General features: G+C 38.1%; 2 long non-coding RNA genes across 2 annotated transcripts in view; one reads left to right on the plus strand and one right to left on the minus strand.

The window, feature by feature from the left end:
• Nucleotides 1-13764, plus strand: part of LOC113955438 — a 50691-nt gene extending 36927 nt beyond the window's left edge. The window contains exon 3 of the long non-coding RNA XR_003530559.1: nt 13671-13764. This is a non-coding gene — a long non-coding RNA (uncharacterized LOC113955438). The remainder of the gene's footprint in view (nt 1-13670) is intronic.
• Nucleotides 1224-2978, minus strand: LOC113955436. The gene is made up of 2 exons (XR_003530554.1): nt 2802-2978; nt 1224-1255 (listed from the first exon to the last, which is right to left on the minus strand). It is a non-coding gene; the product is annotated as an uncharacterized LOC113955436 (long non-coding RNA).
• Nucleotides 13765-23468: the final 9704 nt, after the last annotated feature.

The raw sequence follows: 23468 nt of genomic DNA on the forward strand, positions 1-23468 counted from the left end.
CAGTGGATAAAAACTGATCTGTAAAGCCCAAGGAAATAATTCAAAACAGTTACTGCTTCTGTCTAGCAGTTCCAAACTTCTTGTCAGTCATACTAGTGTATGCAGCTGCCAGTTAATATTCTAAGAATCAAAAGAGAGAAGCTTGTAACACAAAGACACGACAGAGAGTCCCTTAAATTAGTTTATTAGAGTATTCACATAAATGAATGTAAAGCATTTTTATGTGAAATACAGCTAAAACATTAACCTATGGAAGTAAACATCAGTCAAATCAACGTTCTGTGGCAGCTGTTTGGTCACAGGTATCAGAACTGATAGCCATAAAAAAAGGTTCTTGGAACACACAGAGCTTGTCTGACATGCACGTTTTTTCTCTCTGTCCTCCCAGTTACATTTCTCAGCTCCATATACAGCTTCTGGCGGGTCCCTGCATTTGTGGGACTTGTTAAATGACTGTTACAGCTGTGCCTGTACTGGCTCTATCTTCCCAAAATACTCTTGGTGAGTGAATATCCAAAGGTAGTCCTTTTCCCTGGAAGTCAGTGGTCTGTAAACCTGTGAAGTAAGAATGCTGTGAAGTAATTATTGGCTGTTAAAAAATATTTGCCAGACACTTTACACAACCAAAGCTGAGACTGAAGTACAGTGTAATATGCACCTTATCGCTTGTTGGTGAGAAGTCATTTAAGCCGTGTAAGATGCTGAAAAAACTTTGCTATGAGTTACACAATTTCTTTACATTATACAAAAACTCTTCTAGAATTATTTGTAGCTGGTTAATAAGACTGGAAAACGTGGCTGAACAAAATACTTACTTAGCATTTGATTACACCTGTACACAAATACAGAAACCAGTGTTGCTTAGGCTGCAAATCAAATACTCAGAGCTTCCACAATTATGATACCAATGTATCCCCTTCTCCGTTTGCAGTCTGATAGTACATGTATGCCAAGTTACAAGCTGTGAAGGGAATTTGTACAAGGAATAAAGAAGCTCTGCCTGTGTCCTTCAAGCTTTACATTCCCTCTGCACCATCTCCATCCCACCTCAGAATGGATCCTTTTTTGCAGACTCCTCAGCCTGGTCTCTTCTTCCTCCTGAGGAGTATTCAAGCCAACCCCACTGAGGATTTTTAATGACACTCCTACTCTTCCTGCCTTTTAAACTGTAGCCTTCAGAGAGTTTTCTGGGCTTTTTGTCCAGTCCATGTATTTGCTCTTTGTTCTGCCCTAACAGAGATATGTTGATAATATCCTGTTGGAGAAGATGGGAAAAAAATGGCTATGACAGAAAGGAAAAGTTTCTTTGTTCAACAAGGTGAGAATAAGAAGGCATTTCATGTACAGTCAGCAACTTTTTTATCTTTGGGATTTGGGGGTGGAGGCAGCAATTACTTTCCTTGGTTGTCTTATAAATGTCTGAGTAATATTGCCTGAGTTTTTAATAAGTCAGTCTGGGGCAGAGTTATGACTTAGAAGGGCTTTATGCAAAATCCATACATTTTTGAGAAATGCTGAATAGTTATAAAAAGACTCTAAATAATATAAAATATAAATAGAATTTTTTTTATGCTAAGATGAACACTAATTATACAATTGTGTTAGTGTAAAATTTGTTTCTGTGATGGTACAGAATTTCTTGTGATGTGCAATTCTATCAGGAGGGAAACTGGCTACTGGTGACGTGTTTTCCTGGTTCTCACTTGGCCACATCCACATGGAACTAGTTTTTCAATCACTGTGGTTATGTCATGAATCCAGGTTAAAAAACCAACCAACCAACCAACCAAAAAAAACCAGAGGATTTGTAGTTGAAATAATAAAAAAAAGTTTTCCTAGGCAAAAAACCCCTGAGCTATGAGCATTTACAGAAAATGAAGCTTTATATGCATATTATAATTACTAGTGTTGCATTTACTTGAAGAGATATCATTACATTACAGCACAGTTATTTTGAAAGAATGTCTTACAAGCTTATTTAGACATGTTTTCAGCTCTTACATACAGAGTTTAATTTACCAATTACTTCTGGCTTTGGTATAATGTTATTTTACTTAAATACATATGTGCTTATACAGTGAAAAAAGATTTTTTTTTCCTCAATGCTTAGGCAGAATTGTCAAATCTGAAGCTTTACATTTTAATGTTAAAATCTGCAATGTTAAAAAAAAAGTGTTTAGCATTGACAATTACAGAACAAAAAGTCATGGCAAAGAGGTATGCACCAGAAAATGTTTGGGAAAAATAACCTGTGACATAATTTCATATAATGTAATATATTTTCTTTGTCCATGATTAACTGGATAAGTAGAAAGAAACTCGAATTTCAGAAAAGAAAAAGAAAGATAAAATGATTTATTAGAAACTATTTGCAGCAGAAAGAATGAAAATAGGTTGCCTGGAAAAGCTGTGTAATCTCTAGCATTGGAGATATTTCAGAACATATTAGATACAGATATGTCGGAATGACTTAAATAAATTTAGACAGCTGGAAAGAGGATAGGTTAAATAACCCCTGTTTTTTTGACTGAAAACTGTGAAGGCACTGAAGTAGTCAAAATAAATAATATGTAATGTTTTTAGTTTCACATACAGAAATATAGGCAAATATTTACACAACAGGTGTTGGGAATTTCTGTGCCATTCCAAGGAGATTTTTACTGACCTGATTCCTCAGTAATAATGAAAGCTTACGGATTAATTTGGGGGGACTTAGTAATGAACAAGAATAGAGATAAATGAAAAGAATGCTAATGAAATGTGAATATTTTCAAAAATCAAAATCCACTTTTTTTACTCACTTAACTCTGCCCAGCTCCATTGAAAATCCTAGTTCCAGGCACTGTTTCCTAACATATTCTCATGCAGTTGGTGTAAGTTTAAATATTCCAAAAGCAAGTGAAACTGTAATTTGCTTTGCTGGACAGGGCCACAGTGCAGTTCAGATCCACAGCCCGCCCTCAGTCACACCTTCTCCTCACCACCTTCTCTCGGATAACACCTCATAATGCCTGAAAACATAAAGATCCATCCCAAAAGCTCTGAGGGACCTAAGTTTATTAAAAACACATGTTCATAACTCTATATAGGAACAGATTTTCCCCTTGAGGATAGAAAGGAAAGGGCTCTGAATTAAATGTGAATGTGACTTATTAGCCCCATGATAGCAACCCATTTTCTTACCTTACTGTCTGTCTCCTTAGCAACTGTTTGTGGTTCCCAAAATGTGTGCTTTAAATAACTCTAAGAATATTATTTCAGTCTTAAAGACAAAGTGTTGCTGGTGTCAACTTAATAAAAGTGAACTATCTACTGCAAATTATTTGAAACAGGAATATTGCCCATTATTGATGTTCATGCCTCAAACCAATTAATACAGGAGTTCTGGTATGGGTTTCTTGAAAACAAGCTGCTACCATTGGAAATGACCTGGTAGTTAATTTTTCCCCTCTCAGAACTGGAACATTTTCCATGCCAAGAAATGTGGAGAAGAAACTACTATGCAAACTGTATGATTTTTGGAAACTGCTAATTACATTTCCCCTGGCTGCATCAACCTCAGGGCTTACTATTTTGATGTTCTGCTGAGATTATCATCAGCATTTCGGCTCTTTGAACACAGATCTTAAGATGTTACAGCCACATCCACATGTTTTTATGCTTAAGTTCAACAAAGGCCTTTAGGACATTAATGGAAGTGTTTGCTCATGAAAATGTGTGTCAGGACCATTGTGCTCATGAGAACTTCAGGGACCTTTGTTACCTGAAAAGGAATCGCCCTTTCCTGTTCTGCCCCTGTTTGGCAGCACTTCCTTGAAGGACCTCTGGAGGCAATGTCACCCACCTAAGAGTGTGGATCTGTGGCAGTTTTGGCCTGTAAATTCACATTAACTTTAGGACACCATCTTATTTGCGGATTAGGCAAAATCTGTGCCTGTTGCACATCTGCAGTAGTGATGGGACTATTGAGCGAGGCCAAAGGAACCTGCAACATGCAGTGACTTTAGTACATGATCACAGAGCTGGTGGTCAGAAGAGATGTGGAATATTTCAATGGAAAGATCCAAAGAACTCTTTCCCTTTCGCCTGCCCTATTCCCCTTCCCCCTTTACCATCCCCCATATTTTCATTACTGAAGAATGAAAGGCAGTTCAATACAAATTAAATTAAATACAAATACTTCAATACAAATTAAATTAGTTATTACCATATCAATTTCAATTGGGCTAGTAGGAACAAGCAATTATAATAAGTGGGAACTTAAAAGGTTTACTACTGGCCATTTTAATTCACAAATGGCCTGGTTAAGAATTTCTTACATGAGAAATGCTCCTGTTGGGCTTCAGAGGAATCTGTGCTCAAGCAGCAGCATTTCAGCACGTGGCCAGAAATGATGAATCTTAACAAACATATTCATATACTGTGTTTTGGAGATTTTTTATATGGCACATCAGTGCAACGTCTACAGATATTTTTAAAACATCAGCATTAAACTGACAGGAGAAATTACAGAAAGTGATTTGAGGAGATATAGTAATAGGAAGAAACTAATTGAAATATAGTAGATTATTGAGGGTGGAGAGATACTTGCATCAGGACTGGGACACAGCAATAGATTTTTCAGCCTGATGGTTAGCACACTGATTTCATGGTCACAGTGAACATTTAAATTCATTTATACAAAGTCCTAAGCAGAAAAGGAAAGAACATGGGCTAAAGGTTCCTGTAGAGTTCATGCCAGAACTTTTTTATATTCTCATCTTCCCCCCTCCAGGATATTCCAGATCCCTGTCACCTCGCTGTTTCTTGAAGACCTGAATCTTTCACCCTGTTCTGTCAGCTTGCCCAGTTGTTCAATCCAGCTGCTGTTTTTGCTGCCAGATAGCCTGGATTAAACAGGAGGAGTTGATTTCAAAAATACTAATGAGGGTATGGTTTCTGACTGCCAAGGAAAAGGTGTGAACTGCCAGTTTGGTGGCAAGGAGGGCACTGAGCATTTTCAGAACAGGGAAGGATTGGGAAAGGGTTCTACAGCAGTATCTGAACACAAGTAAATATATATAGTTTTGTTAAAGGCTAGAGATGTGTTACTTTATTACAGCTAAGGATTAAACCCTGTCTCTGGAGCTCTTTCCTGACATTGGTGCTCATTTCATATCAAAGGTGTAAAAATCTGGTTTAGATGTCTAGGAGAGATTCAGAGCTATAAAGCAATATAAAGGATGAGTAAGAAATGTCTTATAGGAAAATCCATGGATATCAAGGGATATAAGTTGTATTTGTGCAAGTTATGATTGTGTAAATACTTTTGCACAAATTTCTGGGTCTGCCTCCTCCTGTGGTTACCCAGAAGAGCACATGAGCACGCAGTCAGAACTAGGCTAAAAATCCTGCCTTCCTCATCTCTGGACTCTGTACTGGGTGGTGCTCCTGGTGAAGGATAAGCAGGCTGCTTTGCACAGCAGCAAAATAGGATCCCTGTATTTAGGGATTTTGCAGAACTGCTTGTTTTCAAGGTTTTCTTTTCAGCCTGTTGAAAATTTAAATCACAAAAAATCTGCACAAGTTATAAATTGTAATACACTCTGTTTAGATGTGTCTTGTGGTTTGTCTCATAGTCAGAGTGTGATGGATGCACTGAGCACTTTTAAAATATTCATTCTCACATCCTTTAGGATGTACCCCAAGAATTCACAAAGCTATCATTGCTCAGTTCTACTGTACTGTTTTTACATTGTCAGTTTTTGGCACTTAAGCACATTATTAACGTGTAGCTCCATTGTTTACTTAGTATTACAAAATCATTTTTCATTCTGTAGAGGATATCTGGAAATTACATCCTCTTCCATTATATCCTCTTCCTTTTCTACCTGGAAATTATATCCTCTTCCAATTATATCCTCTTCCCTGTAAACCACCTATACTTTGTGAACAGCAGAGCTTGTTTCTCTAATGAGAAAGAGAACAGTACTTGGCATGTGTTAAAGCATTCCAAAGTGATCCTCAGCAGTTGGCTGGGTTTTAATTTTTTAATAATATCTAACAGTTTATTTGATATAAAGTTTGAAGACAGCTCACTATGGTTCTGTAATATAAAAAAATAAGCAAGAAATTACAATTGAAATAAGATTTAACTGTCTTTTAGGTTGATTTTTCTTACAAGTATAACATTGTATTATTTTTTTAATGTGGTTGAGTTTGTCCTAAAGAGCACTGTAAATGTGTGTTCAGAGTTGAACATACATAAGATCGTTTACTCTCTTCCAAACTAACCTTCATTTGTGTTTGCATTACTTTCTGCTCTTAAGGAATTTTTCCATGTTTTTGTGCCTGTGGTTAGCAGGGAAATTTCTGCTGATGGATCCTGAAGGGATGTATGATGGATCCTGCTGTGATGTGTGGATCCTGAAGGGAGTAGCTGGACGGTGGTTTCAGCCCTCCCTGTTAAGTTCAGTAGTTCAGCCCGCAAAGACAGATGTGGTTGTGAATCTTTCAGCACAAAGATGTGTAAACAAAATGCCTTTCCCCACACTTTTTAAAGAATAGAACAATGAAAATGATGAAGAATTAGTGATCATTGAACTCCCTTTTATATAGCTTTGTAAGCTGTAAATCATTTAGCTAGGCTGAAAACCGAGATTTTCATTTTCTTTCTCCATGAGACAGTATGTCATGGCATCTGCAGGTGGAAGCCTGAACCATTCAGAGGAAAACTGGTTTGGAATAAGAAAGGGTCTCCTCATACTTTGCTGAAGCCAAGGAAAGCATCTGTTTGTTTAAGCTGTGTTTGGCTGGGGGAAAAACCTGAGGTAGTGCAAGATCCCTCTCAACTTCTTAGAGAAGAAAAAGAATGGTCATTTCTTTTCTACAGGATTTGCTAATGCATAAACCCTTGGACCTCTACTAATCATCCATAAAATCGGTGGGGACTGCTCAGTTCTCAAGATATTGAAACTTCTGAGCAGGGGTGAAAGCAGAACTGTCCAGGGAGCTTTTAATGCATGTGCAAAGCCTTTAAAGTAGGTCAGCAACATTTGAAGTTGGGCATCCTGAAAGCACGAGGCTGCTCCTTTAAATTGCAGGGGAGGGGGAAGAGGAACTTAATGATTTCCACTTTTTGATCAGAAAAATCTTTATAGCCCTTAAATCCTTTCTAAATCCTTGTGGGGATCTTTTAGTTTTATTATGTGCTTGATGGCCACGAAATATTGGAAGGAAATTGGATGTGACAGTGTCAGGAAGATTCTGTATGTAGCATTTCCGTGTTCGTTGTGACTCCAGTTGTGCTGCAGTTCCCTGTGTTCCATGCTGACCATTGCATGAGTGAGATGGATGAGCTGCTGGGAGAGGAATTCAGACACTGGGACGACGCAATCAGTGGCTACTGAGCTAGCACGTAATGTGGAACAAGGGTATGGAATGTGGAACCAAGGTATCCATCATCATCATAGACATTTACAGGTGTGATTCTGGAGGTATCCAGCTAGAGCCCCATCATGTAAGGGAGTGGTACTTTAGGATTCCTAAATGCAAATAGGATGGAAGTACTGCCAATACTTCACAGGAGAAACCACGTCCTGATGCAAGTCAGCAGATACTTTTCCATAAAAATTTAGTGAGGCCAGAATCTCATTGTGTATCTAGGTTGGCAGGCTGGTTTAGGTCCTATATTCTGTGACTATCCTGTTAATTCAGGGACTTAGGAATGTTCTTTTTTCCGGTTGGAAGTATTACATTTTAGCAATCTTTTTCAGTATTTTTCTTTCTCTGTTATACAGGTATTTGTACTCACAAATTATCAACAACTAAAAATTCACATTTTTTTGTGATTATATCACCCAATATTTGATCAAAGATTATCTTAGTTTGCCATATAAGTATAATTAGATATCCTACACAATAAGATAGATGCTGAAATTTTTCTGTTTGGTTCTCCTAAGGTGCAGAGGGAGCCCTTGTGAGCTGTATAGTTCAACCAGCCCTGTGTTCTGTACATTATCTGTAGCAACATGTAGTATCCAATAGCTCTGGCAGGAGCCTGAGGGTGTGGGAAATACAGAAAGGCTCAGAGGCACCGAAGAGATCATAAGCTACTTAAATTCTATATTCTTTGTGACTTTTTAGGCTAAAATTTAAAAAGGAAAAGGTTAAAATTTCAAATAACAAAGGGATAGGTTAGAAAAAAACCTACAGCTACCACAGGTAGAGTTGGAATAGCTGGTGAGTTTTATACCAACTGCTTAAAGGGCATAAATAACTACAGGGATACGTATGTGTGAATTCTTTTTAAATAGTATTCTAGGTCTTGCAAGCTCCACAAATTTTGAATCTGGAAGGCTAATGTATTTAACTCATACAATGATCTTAAAAGAACATTAATTTTAGGGTACATTTTAGTAACGTCTTCGCAGCCAGTGTGTGGGCAGTGCTCTGTCAGATCCAAAGAGAGGCACAAGCCAGCAGCTGAAAGTTCTGTCATTCCCATCACGTATTAAGAAAACTGAACAAGGACTGTGGTTTCTGTGCTGGCTTGTTGCCATCCAGGCTTTGCAGCTCCAAAGAAGGTGGAAAACCCAAGTATTTCTCACCCTTCAATATTACATAGTACTGCTGAGGTAAATGGTTTGCCAAATACTAGAACCCTTGGTCACATTTCTTATAGTTTAGACTTAAGAAGAGAAGATACTGTATATTGTAATTGTAAATTCAGAATAACTGTGCCTTACATGGACTGTCACACTGTACTCCTGAACAGAAATTGGATTTTGGGGTTTAATTGAAATCATACCCTTTCATTTTCGAGTCCTGTTTAAGGAGTTCAGATATTTCTTTTGTTTTCCCCCACCTTAAAAGCTGACTGGATATTAGGTGAATATAACACTGGAAAACTTCTGTGTGTAAGGGTGCATAAGGTGTTGTTATAAAACAAATAGGATTGAATTGCTTATGCGAGCTGTTACTGTTATACAGTCATTGCATTAGGGTATTTTGAATTGTAAATAGGAGGAGAAGGTCTCTTTTGGGGAAATTTACTCCTTTTTGGATTGTTACGAAGAAATGCATTTGTGTGTGTTTTGAGATATTCTTGAATTAGGGAACATAAGGGTTGCATAATCAGGTCCTATTTGTACATCTGGTAGACTCGGGGTGGCTGTCTGGGAGTTTTCACACAAGGTGCAGGTAATTACTGAGAGTCTGAAAATTCTTCCTGTCCTGTTCTCTCACCAGCCAGGTTTAGGTAATGCTCTTCCACCATGGCCCTGTACCAGAAACAAAGGGTAAATGTAAGGAAAAGTCTTCAAAATGCAAAAGCTTGTCAAAACTGCAGTTCTCCTAAGGAATGATCTTTGGGACAATTAAAACAATAAGTAGTCTTTGCTATAGTTCAGATTATGTGTCCTTGACATTAAGTGTACTTTTATGTTCTCAAACAGGAAAACACTTCATGACTGGGTGGTAAAATGCTCCAGCACTAACAGTTTTACTGCTTTAGTGGTGCTGTTCGAGGGTCGCTTAGTGGGGCTGCTGTTGGAATACTGAAGAAGTAACACTGATTAGTCTGTCTCTGTTCCCTATTGTATTTCCTTACCTGCTTTAATTGTGATATTAGAAAAATCATCCTCTCACCCCTTTTCCTGTGTTAGGGGCTCAGCACGGTCTGAATACACAGAGTCGTTCTCAAAATGCCTTCAACTTTCTGAAACAGAAAGTAGGAACTGAGGGGGAAAAATCTACCAGTTAGATTTCAGTCCTTTACTTAAAGTTATTGTGTGCTTATTATTCAGTAAGCAGAGCAATAGGCTCTCTGTTGTTTTTTATTATGTATTATTTTATCTTCAGAAAAGCATAACATCATAACTGTAGCTGAAGAACCCAGAACTTCAATAAAGATGATTTATACTGTCTTTAACAACAAACTATTTGACAAGTACAGTAGGAATAATACATCAAGAGATTGGTTTCTGAATATACTCTGAAATTTTGATTTCTCTGTAGTAGGTTACTTCATCCTAATAGATTAATGAAAGTATCATTCTTATGATTGTTTACTTTCCACAAAAACTCTGGGGTTTTGGAACAAAGGAAATAAGTACATTTATTCATTAGAAAACATTTCATTATTTCTGCTTCATTTTGCGTTTCTTTGTCCTAAAGCATTTAAGCTTCCATTTTTCTCCTGTCTCAAATAGAAGGTTACTGACTTTAAAAAATGACCAAACAGAAAACAAACAAACAAAAAACCTAAGAAAACTCTCCCCCCCAGAAGGCAGCTGGTTTGATATGATGAGGAATAATTTTGTATCACACCTGGGGAAAAAAATTAAAATTAAGTAATAGGTATAAGTTCATTGACTAAACAAAACAGCTGCCCTTTTAATGGTGGTGGGTTTACATATTCCAGCTTCTTGGAGAGTTCACAGTTAGAGAAGTTAGGATGAAATCAGTATGAAATTATCTGAAGTTGTCCAGGAGAAAGCTGGTTTGAGTCCTTTGATTTTAAAGGCAGAGGAAATAAGTTATTAATATATTAGAACAAGTTTAAGCACCTCTGACATCTCTTCCTGTAGACTGTGATCCACTACTGGAAAGTGCTTGATGGGGAATTCAATGTTCTGCAAAGATGGGTTTCCCAGTAAACATAAGACTTAAACTATCTTGGAGAAATTGTAATCTTCAAAATATATCATGTCATTAAATAATTCTTTTCTAGTGGCTTCCCCCCGTTGGTTCAAGGTGCTGTTACTAATTCACTGATATCATTCTGATAGTGGAAGTAAATCATAGCAGCACAAGCATTCCCGTAAAAAAAATATTACATCTTTGGTAACATGGTTCAAAGAACTCCCCATAAAACAATTCAGGAAGGAGGAAGAAAGTTTTAATAACCATCCTTTCTCTTTTGGTTTTATAGAGTGTGGCTCTTCTATCCTCAGCTTTTTTTAGATGTTTCTTAAACCACTTAATTTACTATTGTTAGGGTGACAACACCCAAAATAATAATTTAATTATTATTTTTGTCTCACTAGAATTCTTAGTGCTCCAAAAGATTAGTTTTGTCCAGAAGTTTTCTAACCGTGGCTTTATAGAGTATTTGGATGTTTTCTAGATCACATAATTTGTATTAATTATTTAAAATTGTATGGATGCAGGTTCTGTTGAATATATATATATATTGCTATGTGCAAAATGTCAATCATGGTTTGCTCAGTTTTCTGAAGGAGAGGAAGATTTAAGTAAATTCTGTAATGAATACAACACTGTTTAGGAGCATTACGTTTTCAGCTGGAAATTTTCCTGTGTCAGAAGTTCCCAGGCAGTACCTGGTGGTTGTGTGCACTCTGGCCTGCTTTGAACTGTGCACCACAAGCTGTTCAGCCGAGTAGAAGGAAGGTCCTCTTGTGTGGAATTACCCCATCATGGAAACAAGAGGCAGATGTGACTCAAGACATCTTCTACATCATCTGCCTGCCCTGGGAGTGCAACACTGGGATGAAAGCATCAGTGTTGTGCGTTGTTGTGTAAGGTGCCACCCATCCTACCTCGTGCAGGGAGCCCTGAGCTGCTGCCAGGCAGTGCTGATACCCCAGGAATGCTCTGCAAGTGCTACGACCTGTGAGCATCTCGAAATGGCAAAGGAACCAAAGACCTTGTGACTGTTCAACTCTCCTGCCAAGAGGCTCTTGAGATCATGAGTGTCTTAAAAGTCTTGAGATGTGAGAGTCCTTGATAGTCTTAGGAGTGCTGCTGGTTCTCCCCCCTACTTCTTGAAAACACGAAAAATCCCACCTGCCACAGGCAGTCTAGAAGCAGCTGGCAGAAACACACGCTGGCTGAGAGCAGGTGTGTAAACTGGATTAGAGATGTTCAAATATTCTTGTAAATATAGTTAACCTATCCTCAGTGATCAGACTCAGCTGGATGAGTACTACAGAGTTCTGACACTTTTAGAAAATCTAAAACTGGCTATGCTGTCTCAATATCTTTTTCAAAAAGAACCATCTGTAATAAAGCACATGCGTATATTAGAATAATTTTAAGAAGATGTTTACATCATAATGAATGGGAAAAAAATATTGCAGTACATGATTTGCATCCTTAGAACTCAACAGCCTCAGTGAAACTTCCCTGTGTCAAACATTAGAAGAATGCGAGCTCATATTAGGAATTTTAAGGAAATAGAAATGGAACAACTTCTAAGCTGTCCTAAAAGTCTGCCTTAAACTTTAAAGAGATTTTAAAATTGCTAATTTTTTTAAAGGTTCCCATGGCAATGCTGTGGTTAAATGGTACAAATTTGCTGAAATACCTAATGTAGAGCATAATTATCTACCATGGAATATTCAGCTGTTTTAAGTTTTGCCCAGGAAAGCCTTGGCACAGGTGCATCTGTTTATTAAATGAGAACTACAGAAGACATGTTTTTCTAGTGGGGACTTTGTTTATCACTGTGAGAAGGCCGTTCGAGGTGCATCCCATAAATGACCTGTGCATCTCTTGTTGCCAGCAAGGGTTTGGACCCCCAGGTGCACATAAAAAAGTGGTTTGTGTAAGAGTGATATGTACAAGGACTGAAAAGAGAAAATGTAGTCTAATTCCAGCCTGCCATAAGGCTGAGGCCAAAACCTAATCTGATTTTGCACTAATAAGAAACTGCAGAATATTTTAGCAGATTTTGCCTAGTTAGTTCGCAGACCTTCCATGCATTTGCAGAGGATCCACCAGTAATTTTACCAGGATGAACATGACCAAGAGCTTGCTTTCCACTCATCAGGAACCTAATGATCTTCTGGCGTGGCTCAGTGGGAAATAAGGGTTCAACCACTCCAGAGTTAGAGGGTGAAATGGTCATTTATTGAAAGGTGCACTGGCTTATAAAGAGTAGGGTTGGAAGGTACTGGAAAAGAAGGTGGGTTCTGGGTGGAGCATGCAAATGGAAGACATATATGGAAGACAGGAGTTGGACATAACCATAAATGGAAAGGGATAACCATATAAGGGATTACCATATAAGGCAATGCTGCAATGCAGCACTAAACAACCAATCAGGGGAAAGAGGAATAACGGGGAATACAGAACAACGGGGATTTTTATGAAAATTGTGAAATAGGGTAAAGCGAAGGGTAAAAATACAATAAACTTAAAACATAAACTTGGGTACAGAGTCACAACAGTCCAAGCAGTCACTTAAATGTGCTACAGGTGTTGGTTTTGGGAGTCCCGCAGATCTCCTCGCAGACATCTATCTCTTTTTTCAACATTTCATAATCAGACTTCTCTTGGTCTCCCACAATCTTCAGCTGTGACCAAGGCAGGTCGTTAGAAAGAGCCAGCAGTTTTGAGAGACAGTGTGGGCAACAGGTGGAGCAGTTGGTTGGGGTAGGTGAGAGAAGCTTCCAAAAGAGTATTTCTCCAGAGGCAAAGGAGCCATGCAACAGTGAGTAGGAGCAGCGTGGGTAAATGGTTAAGGAAGGAAGAAATGCTTCTTGGTTGTTGAACAAGAACAGAGAGGAGAGTCTGGAATTACAGGTTCGTTTCTTCTCTCAGAGCGGCCGTGCCAAGGGTCCAAGGATTCCCGTGTCAGATCACAGAGAGGCCCCGTGCAGTGCACAGGACTCCTCTGCTCTTTGGATTATGGTTTTAAACACCACTTTTTTCCCCTCTGCTTTCAGGCCCACTCCTTTTTGGAAGAGAAGATGGGTGATTAGGTGGCACCTACCCCAGGTCTGGATGTTCTCATACCAAACATTCTGTTCTGCTTGATGCCTTATCCTTTCTCAGTGATCTAAGTACAGATTTCAACAAACATTTCTATTTGGACAGTTGGATGGGAAGGTTACTGAACTTGATTTTGCTGACTTCAGGCCAGCAAATAGGAAGCATTTGAGGTGCACTTTTTATAGTCTTTTTCCCTGTAACATTTATTCTTGTGGAAAGCTTTTTTAGCACGGTGCTTTCACTGTTAGACGTTCCTCTTTCTTGGAAAAAAAAGTCTGTTATTTATTCAAACCAAGGTCTGGCTCATTTCCAAGGCTGCAGGTGCATTATCTCAGGGAGCAAAATTGTCAGCAAAGCTGTGCAGACTACAACATCATAAAGTCATGACACTTTTATTAAAGACCAGGACAAAAAGAAAGCAACTGTCTTAATTTTTTCTCACAAACCTGCTGGTGGCTTAGAGTATAGTTTGTAGTAAGTATACTTTCTGAAAGGATAGATGTACTGGACTCACCCTTCTCTTTGGAAGAAATGGTAACAGTTCTAGGACTTTATTAAAAATATGAGGGGGTGGTATCTAACTTTTGGAAAAGATGTATTAGGAACTACTATGCTAAAAGGTTGGGTTTGTGTTTATTTATAGTCTGATCACCACTTTTTTATTTGCTTTATGACAATATTAAGGGCTTGTTAAGTCTTAATTTGATGTCATACACACCATCTTCATAATATATGTTTGGATTTCACACATTATCTCTACAGTAGACAATAAGTATGCATAATCACCTAATCACTTCTGTGGAAATGATAAATCATAAGATGAATGGCTTTACCAGTTTGAAAGGGAAAGAAAAATATATATTTTATAAAGGAGGTTCTTCTACAGGAGGTTATGAAGAGGCATGATACAAAATGAAAACCTTTTTTATTTCTGGGTGTGATGTTTTTAAATAGCCTCTTCTACAGTAACTAGATTTTCATGTTCATTCAGGGTACTGTAGGTGCTGGTACCTCACCTACACTCACGTTTATTTCCCCTCTATATCAGCAAGAGTGAGGGGAGATGTTTCTGAGGAAAATACTTGGGACCAAAGGATCCTAAAGAGCTGACAAATTTATGTGTTACCTTTGCCATCACAGACGTTTTCTTTAATGCCCAGAAGTATAACCAGCTGAATGCGAGCAGACTGTTCAGCCTCTGGAGAACCCCATTGCCTTCAGGAGTAATCAGCTTGGGCACAGCAGTATGACCCTAAAGTGAACTACTGAGTACAGTCATGGAAACATCACCAGCTTTATCCCATTGCTTTGGTTCTAAGAGTATGATTGTGAGAATGAGAAAAGCCACAGTAAATCAAAGCAATCTACATAAACACACCAGGAAAATTTCCCTTTATTCAACACGCTATTCTTCCACTCTATTTATCAGTCCTTTTTTACCTTTCACCTCTTATTAAACCTAAATGGAAAGATCAGAGGGGAAAAAAAACACCAAAGGGAGGGAAGGATCAAGTAAGTTTTATCTCACTGAAAGGAGTGATAAAGGTCCCATTGACTTCAATGGACACGTCTCCTTCTGTGCTTTACTTTGATTCAGAAGCGTGCTTTTGAAGCAGATCATCAGCACTTGCTGTGCTTTGGCTCACATCCTGAAGTGTTTGTAGAGACACAAACTGAGTTCCTTTTGAGTTAGACTGAACTTAAGGATGTATTCCAGACACACACCTAATGTGCTTCAGCCTCACATTCAGACCACAGGATGAGAGAAGGGCTAATCTGAAGTACAAATGCTCTCGAGTGAATGTTAAGTAGACATTAAGTTCTGTGCAGCACCACCTTAATGTTTTAAGTCTTCTCCTGCTAGGCCACATTATTGGCAAACACAGACAGGAGCAATGAATCCAGGATTAGTCTATATGTTTGTTGTTTTGAAAGACATTGGACTCTTTGGTGTGTTAACAGCTTCCTTAAAATACATTGAGTGATGTGATGGCTTCCAGAAATGAGGAAGGATTCAGCTGAGATTCAATATGGAGCTGAAATTATGAAAAAAAAAAAGAAATATCTGAAATTAATTTGGGATTCATCTTTTGAGTTTAATAATATTGTGGATTATAATTTAGGGGGTTCACGTATAAAACTGTTGTTATGAAGTACTGTCAATGTGCTTGACTGGTCTAGAACATCTTGAAGAAGATGACATTTTGAGAATGGGTGTTTGTAGAACCAACTTATAAATTAAATACTCTGTTTAGAGTGAAATAGCTGAGCTGTATTTGCTTTCTTTCTAGCACTGTAATAGTACCTTGTGAGGCATCATTATAGTTTTTGAGGGGTTTTCTAAATGAAAATTTGAAAGGAAAAATTGGGCAGCTCTTTTGTGACAGGGAACAGGAACATACACGGATGTGATTTTATGCATTATATTAACTTTTTGTGGTCTTACAGCACGTCTTTTTAATTGGGACCGCTTTAAAATATATCATTAGTGATCTGAATTAATTAGAGGTAATGTAAAAATCAAGGGCTTAAAAAGACATGTCACATAGCATGTGTTTGTTCATTAGATATGACAGTAACTCTGCAGGGGAAATTAATATTGATATGTATATTGAAACAGAAATACACTGGAGAGGAAGAGAGGCTGAGGAGACTGCTCTTTGCCAGTCTTAATACTGGAAAAAAATTATATTGACTACAATTTCTAAGCATGTTCTGTTGGTTCCTCCCAGTATGATTCCATTTCTCTGAGAGAAGTGATGTTTCAGGCAAGGAAAGCTCCATAACTGAGTCAATTTTCCTAGCTACCATTACACTAAAATAATTCTGTGAAAACTTGGAGACTGTGCTACCACCTACACAGGTTTTGTTGGGTACATGAAAGCAGGAGCAGTCAGTCTACATATTAAGTTTTACACAAATTTCTCCATTTAATTTTCTGACTGTCTTTGTGGAGTAATCAAATCTATGTCGGTGTTGCTTCTATGTTCTCTTTGGTAGCAAGCCAGTAGGTTTTGTGTATTTGGAGTAGGGCAGTGGGCTTTTGTGTCAAGCATAGATTTTTTTTTTTTTTATTGTTTAATTTTTAACTGGGTGAATTTAGAGCTGTATCAAGATGCATATCTTACATTTCAGAACCATTTGTAAATGTTTTGATTAGCAGGAGTTTGTCTGCAGTTGGGTAAAATTCTAGTATATTTTTTTAACGTAAAAAAATATCCAATGGTCAGTTGTTAAATAGCTAAGAACATGAAGTGTGATGTGCCTGGTTACTGCCTATAAGAAGAGCCTCATCTCTATTGGGATTCTCTAGTGGGACAGTAAATCGAACAGAGTGTTCTGATAGGGTTTCCTATCATTCTTAGTTTTTTTGCTTTGTTCCTGCTTTCTCTTTTTGAGATACACACCAGACATAAGATCCTCCCACTACAAAAGTTCCCATAGTAACATCCCCAAGGAATTCAGAACAAAGTGCATGCCATCAGCAGACTCCTAGTTTAGATGCAGCTGTGCTGATGAGTGCCTTGGCTGGCTTAGCTTCTGGTAGCTGGGAATTTCTGTCTTTCCGCAGCTGTACCACAGAAGAACTCTCACCTGTGATATCTCCAGTAGAAGTGTGTGTGGCTTCAGCTGTGCTACAGTGGCTGTGTGGGATTAAAATTTGATCAGTGCATGAAGTCTTGAGGGTTTTAAGTGCCTTGAAGTAAAGAAGACTTTTGTATGTGTGTTTGTGTGCATTTATATAACTTCCCTGAGTACCATGGGGTACCTGGCTTCAGTGCTTTGCAGTGATGTTCTAACACACGCTGGTTATCTGTAAAAAAGTACTAGTTCAGTAGTGAGTGGATTGTAAACTTCTGACCCCTTTCTCCCATGTGAGATTATGGCCCATGACGCAGAAGGTCAGGGCAGTTAATCAGAGCCACTGCCATTGAAACACAGTTTTCTGGGTATGAGCATCTAAACAAAAACTTGCACACATTTTTATTCTCTCAGTGTAGCCCAAAATAATTTGCCAACAGTCTTGTCTTCATTGTTGCCTTTCAGGTTTGTTCCAAAGGATTGTACAGAAAATTAATACTTTTTCTAACACTTTCTCTAAGAAGGTTCATTCTTGCATTCTTCTTGCTGTTAGGTTGTTGGTTTGGGTCTATGTTTTTCTTTATAAGAAACAGAGCCTATATTCTTTTCAGTTACTAGCAAGCAGAGAGCCTTATTTATGTTGAGCATAGAAAAGGTTATTTGAATGTTGAAATAAAATCCTATTTATGTTAATCTGTTGTTTGAGTGCTGTGACGAGGATATTTTTTTTTCTGTTCAAGACAACAAGGTGAAAATTAAGTGATCAGCTGGAAAGGACTATAGGGCATGTGAGGTAGTTCAGCAGCATAACCAACTCTATTTCCTGTATCCTCTTTCTAGCAGGATTGAAGGTGTGTGCCTGGTCTGAATAGCAAAACCATGTGCAATGGCTACAGTTCAATTCAACGAGTTCCTTATTTGTCATAATTTATGCCAGAGAAATAATACTGGAGTATTTCCTTTGTGACCAAAGGGACGTAGATCGCTGAGCTGTCTCAAGATTTATTTCACAGAAATAATAGGAGTGCTTAGTATGTTGAAAGTTTCTGTCATTCTGGTGGGGTGGAATCCTGACACACTCCAAGAACTGGCTTACCAATGGAAAATTTGAGACCTCTCTGATAAAGCAATCGAATACTGAGACTTTAATTCTTTTTAACAAGAGTTTACTTTTATTGCTTATTGATAAAATCATGTGATATTACTCAAAGTCATGAATTATGTAAAATTACCCTGTAAGCTCAGAAAGGCCAGGAGTGTCTTTAAAAGTGCTGTTTCAGGACAGGCTGTACATTTTTTTGCACTTGGAGAAAATTCCCTTTCTTTCTTCCTGTCCATGTCTTTTTACAAACAGCTCTAATGATCCAATTTATATGTCTATCAATACCTTATGAACTGAAGGAGTTGAAACTTTGCAGAGCAGACTCATATCCTTTCAAGGGAACAGAGGGAAATTAGGGTAGATTGCACTGTTGCTTGTACCAGTTTTCTCTGAGGATGTGAGCCAGCAATGGCAATCCTTAAGGGTTTGCAGAAGGCCAAACAGGTGATTCTGGCAATCTCAGGAGCAGCTGGGAGCTCTGAGTCGCTCTGGCTTTCACCTGACAACCAGAGAAAAGCCGTTGCTCAGCCATGGAGAGCTAGCTTAGGTCTGAGGAAGGACATGGAGTCTTTTAGGTGTCATCAACTATTGTGCTCTGTCCTTCAGCATCCCAATGATCTGTAGATATTCCTCACCATCTGTGAAGTAGCTGATGAAGTAGCTAACGCCTGTGAAAACCATTAGGATTAGCAGGGCAAAAGGGTGCTCTGTTGGAGAAAAATGTGTGCATGTGTGTATGTACAAGTGAATGTACATCCCCTAGTCACTTCCAAACTACATACACAGTGTCAGGAAGCTTTGGGACAGCTGCAAGGGCTGTTTTCACTCTGTTAATTGCAGGTGTAGAAACCTCTGCAGCACTACCAAAAGTTATTTCAAAGCAAATAATGTACTCTACTAAGCACTCTGCTAAGATGCTAGTGACCACTCCTTTGATGGCGTTTAATTTCTCCAGATAAACCCGGAATTCATGGAATTGTAGAAAATGATTTTTTGAATGAACTTGAATTCTGAAGCAAATACAGGTACTGACCTAGAAGTCAAGAAAAACACTGTTTTATGAGTGGTGAAATCTGGATGCTATTTCCACCTTTGTTAATGAAGGAATGAAATAAACCTTCCATGCAACAGGATGAGGTATAAATTATTTTGAATAGTGCTCCTAAGATGAGCGCAGGAGTCTGCAATATTTTATGGAGGTGGTAAAAATTAAGGAGGCATTATATGCTATTCATATCAATCAATCAGCATCTAGCTGTGATATAATTGTGTGCATTTGACAACAACCTTTCCTACTAGGTTGCACTGATCAAGAAAAGGCAGTTCTTTGAAGCCCCACAGCACAGGATACGTTTGTGCTGTATGAACTTTATATTAGTTATCCACTTTATGCTGGAAATATAATTGTAAAAGTGTGAGTGTGGACTTCCAGAAAATAATACATATGCAAATCTTTCTAAAAAAGAGAGAGAAATTGGTTTTGCTTGCTGTGCTGAAATTTTCAGATATTAAAAATAGTAAGTGCAAATTGAGCTGTGTTTTTTTTTTACTTTATTCCAGTGCATGCTTATTATTTAATAGAATTTTCTTTATAGGCATGCTGTATATTTTATTACTAGAATGTGGGAGCATATACTGCATTTTGCAGCTCAAGTATCATAGACACCTAATTTTAGATTAAGCAAGCAAATCCAGGAGTAAATATGGTCATGCAGGTTTAGTTGTACAGCACCTCACCGTACCTGTTTTTTCTTAACCACTTTTCTTAAGCCTGAAAAACAGCTTATGATTTGATACATTGGCCTGTGGTAATCAGTGCTATTAATCTCAAAGGAAATGACAGCAAATGGAGAAAAAAACACATGCAAACATGCTGCAGTGCAGTTGCTACCTGATGGGTGTTTATAGGTGTATGTAGCACAAATGCAGGCAAATCAAAACCATTAAGATAGCTGATAAGCAGGAGGTGGACAATAGCCAAATGATAAAACTGAGCAAAAAAAGAATTAGCCACCCAGGGGAGCAGTCTGTTCTTAAAAATAGAATAGCAGTCAGACAGCAGTCAGGGGCAGGGACATCAGAGCAATAATGGGTAAAGTCGGTTAAGAATATTGACAGGAACGGCAACAGTGGGGTTATGAAATTTCCTGTTTCAGAGGAACTTTATATTAAATCCCATGGACCTCATCCAATCATTATGCACAAAAAATCTCTTTTAGCCAAATATCAGAGTCTTTGGATAAATTTACTTGCACTTCTGAGAGTGGAGGAGCTTACTCATACTTACCAGTCCTTTCCCCTTGCACCCTGATGCTCTAACTCTGCATCCTTGGTCGAGGTGGATTCCAAATGGACAAAAACATGGTTGGATCTGTCTGGCAGAGTTTTGTTCTTTTACCATAATTTTATTAATTTCAGTAAAATAAAAAAGAAAGCGGATTATGACAGAATAAATGTGTGAACACAGAAACAGCTATTTTGCTCTAATTTGAAACATCCTTTTTAAAAAAAAAAAAGATGAGTAGTGAGTAGTCACAGGGTAAATCCTTCTAGGAAGCAATACCATCACAGGCTCAAGACTGCTTGGCACAGGTAGAACTTCAACTGGGAATTATTTGTTACATACATAAGTAGTCTTGACTATGTGCAAAGTGTGAATGCCTGCACAATGGTGGAATGTCGAAGGAAGGACTACTTTGAACGTGCTGTATTCCCTCCAAATTTTTTGCTTCCTGATTACTGCCTGGAGCCCCTTGAATCAAAATGTAGGTCAGAGCAACTTGAGGTTGCTTTAAGTTCCCATGTGACCCAAGGAGGCATTTAGACTGTACTGTAGTATATGAATTCCTGATTGCTTTCAGCTTTGTTTCAGTCAAGCACAGCTCTCAAAAAATAAAGCACTTCCAACATAATAACTTTTAATGACATTCTACCAGGGGATTTACCTCGGCTCTCACTTATTCAGCTTGAGAAATGGGTACTGGCTCTATGTGTTTACATGACACGCTTTGTAAAAGAAAATCTTTGAAGAGGAATTATCAAAGTGTAAGTAGCCTGCTACTATGTTGAAAACAATTTTCTAGATTCTGCTCTGTACCAGTGGAGGGCCATCATGAAGTGTAAACTGGAGTGTTTTTCTCCCAAGATATATGTCAAAGCTGCTCCCTGGAAGATGTGCCAAAAGCACCCCTTAAAGCTGGATTTTTGAGAGTGCTTGACCTCAGCTATGCTGAAGCTATTTAGCTGAATGCTAATGCTATTGAAGTTAAGAGGAACACAACCAGCCCAACAGTGAACTCTTCTGAAGGATTATTCACCTCCACATCCCTGCCTCCTAGCATTGTACTACAGGGAGAAATCTTCAAGAGAGTGTTAGTGAGCTCTTAGTTCTGGTACATCCTGAGTTCCTTTTACAACTGTAATAATAGAAAACTATAACTCACACACTCTGTCATGCAGTCTTTCTCCCTCTCTCTCTGAGTTCCATCTCCCACAGTGCTGTATAAAATCAAAAATGCAGCAAGAAGATGCCTAATTAAAGAGTATCTTCCTGTGTGCATTAATCTTCTAAGTAGGAATCTCTGGTTTTCTTTCTCTTCTGTTTTTAAAATAGTCAACCTTCCTAGAGTTTTATGGAAATTTTTTTGTAAAAGGACTAGTTTCTTGTCTTTGTCAGTATAAGTAGATTAGACTTTTAAATTTACAATATTGCCATTTATTTTTAGTAGGTAAAATACTGTGTGTTGTGAAGGAGAAAATTGCAGCTTTTAATTACTTAGTATTTGTTTAATTTCCTAGTAATCACTACAGCTAATTCTGATGGATCATAGCATATTTACTTTAACTTTTCACATTATTTCCTCTGTTTGAGTTAGAAATGCATTATTTTACCTTTTGCACTGTTATTCTGGAGTTCTCAACTATGCAGTAATCTTTATTAGACTTTTGAATGGAAAGCATTGTCTCTTAATGAAAATAGACTTGAATTGTGTTCTGGAATGTTACCATCACTCCTTAAGAAATTTGTAAAATAATGACATGAAATAGAGATCTTTGGCAGTGCCTTGTTGCACAACTGTTACAAATATGAATAAATGTGCTAAGATGAACAAATGGGAGATAAGGACCTGCTGTGATTTGAGTATGTGCAAATACTCCACAGAGTCTGGGAGCTAGTTTAGAAAATTCAGTGAGTAACTTACAGAGTGTATTTAAAATAATTCAAGGCATAAAACTCCAAAATAAAAAACCAACCAATCAACCAACAAAAAACCACAAACAAACAAAAAAAAAACCCAAACAAAAAAAACCCAAACCAAACCAAACCAAAACAAAAAGGCAACAACAACAGAAACAAGTAACTAAACCAAACACACAGAGAAGGTGAGTGGGGATTTTTCATTATCTACTGTCAGATCTTTCTACAGGAAATATTTGGAAGCTTTCACATAGATTGCAACGTGATAATCTCGTTAAAGGTACCATGAATGGTGCATTTCAAGGGGAACCTCAGATCTGCATTGTCTTAGCTGCTTGTGGAGTGCCATGATGTAGTTAGAAATTGATCTCTGGGGGAAGCACAACTCAGGTTGTGAGTACTCAAGATTTATGCAGTCCAGAAAACACCCTGAACACACACAGCAAGGCTTGTGGGTTATGTTTCTGTAACAAACTGCAGAAAAATGCTGTATAATTTTACACACTAGTTGAGAAGATAACCTTCTTCTTGTGATCCTTCAGCTGCAGTATGGTAGAGGCTGACAGATGTAGGGAGCTATACTTTAAAAAACCCCACATTATCAAAGCAGTAACATGAAAGCCTGGAAACAGCAGAGCTCCTGGTGCTGGGTGGAGACCGTTGGATAGCACATGGCCCATGGCTGGTTTAGTACACCCTAAGTACTGAGAAACGAAATGAAATGATGTGACACAAAGCATATTTTCAAGGAGATATTGGTGCAGTCCTCAGGCAATAGCATAATCAAGATAGTGACTAAATGATAAACACTGCTTGAAGGCACACTTTTTAACCCACTTGTTGAAATGGCACCACAGAGCCAAGTCCAGG

The sequence above is a fragment of the Corapipo altera genome, unplaced genomic scaffold (genome assembly GCF_003945725.1).
Source record: "Corapipo altera isolate COAL_440 unplaced genomic scaffold, ASM394572v1 133, whole genome shotgun sequence".
NCBI classification, from domain to species: domain Eukaryota; kingdom Metazoa; phylum Chordata; class Aves; order Passeriformes; family Pipridae; genus Corapipo; species Corapipo altera.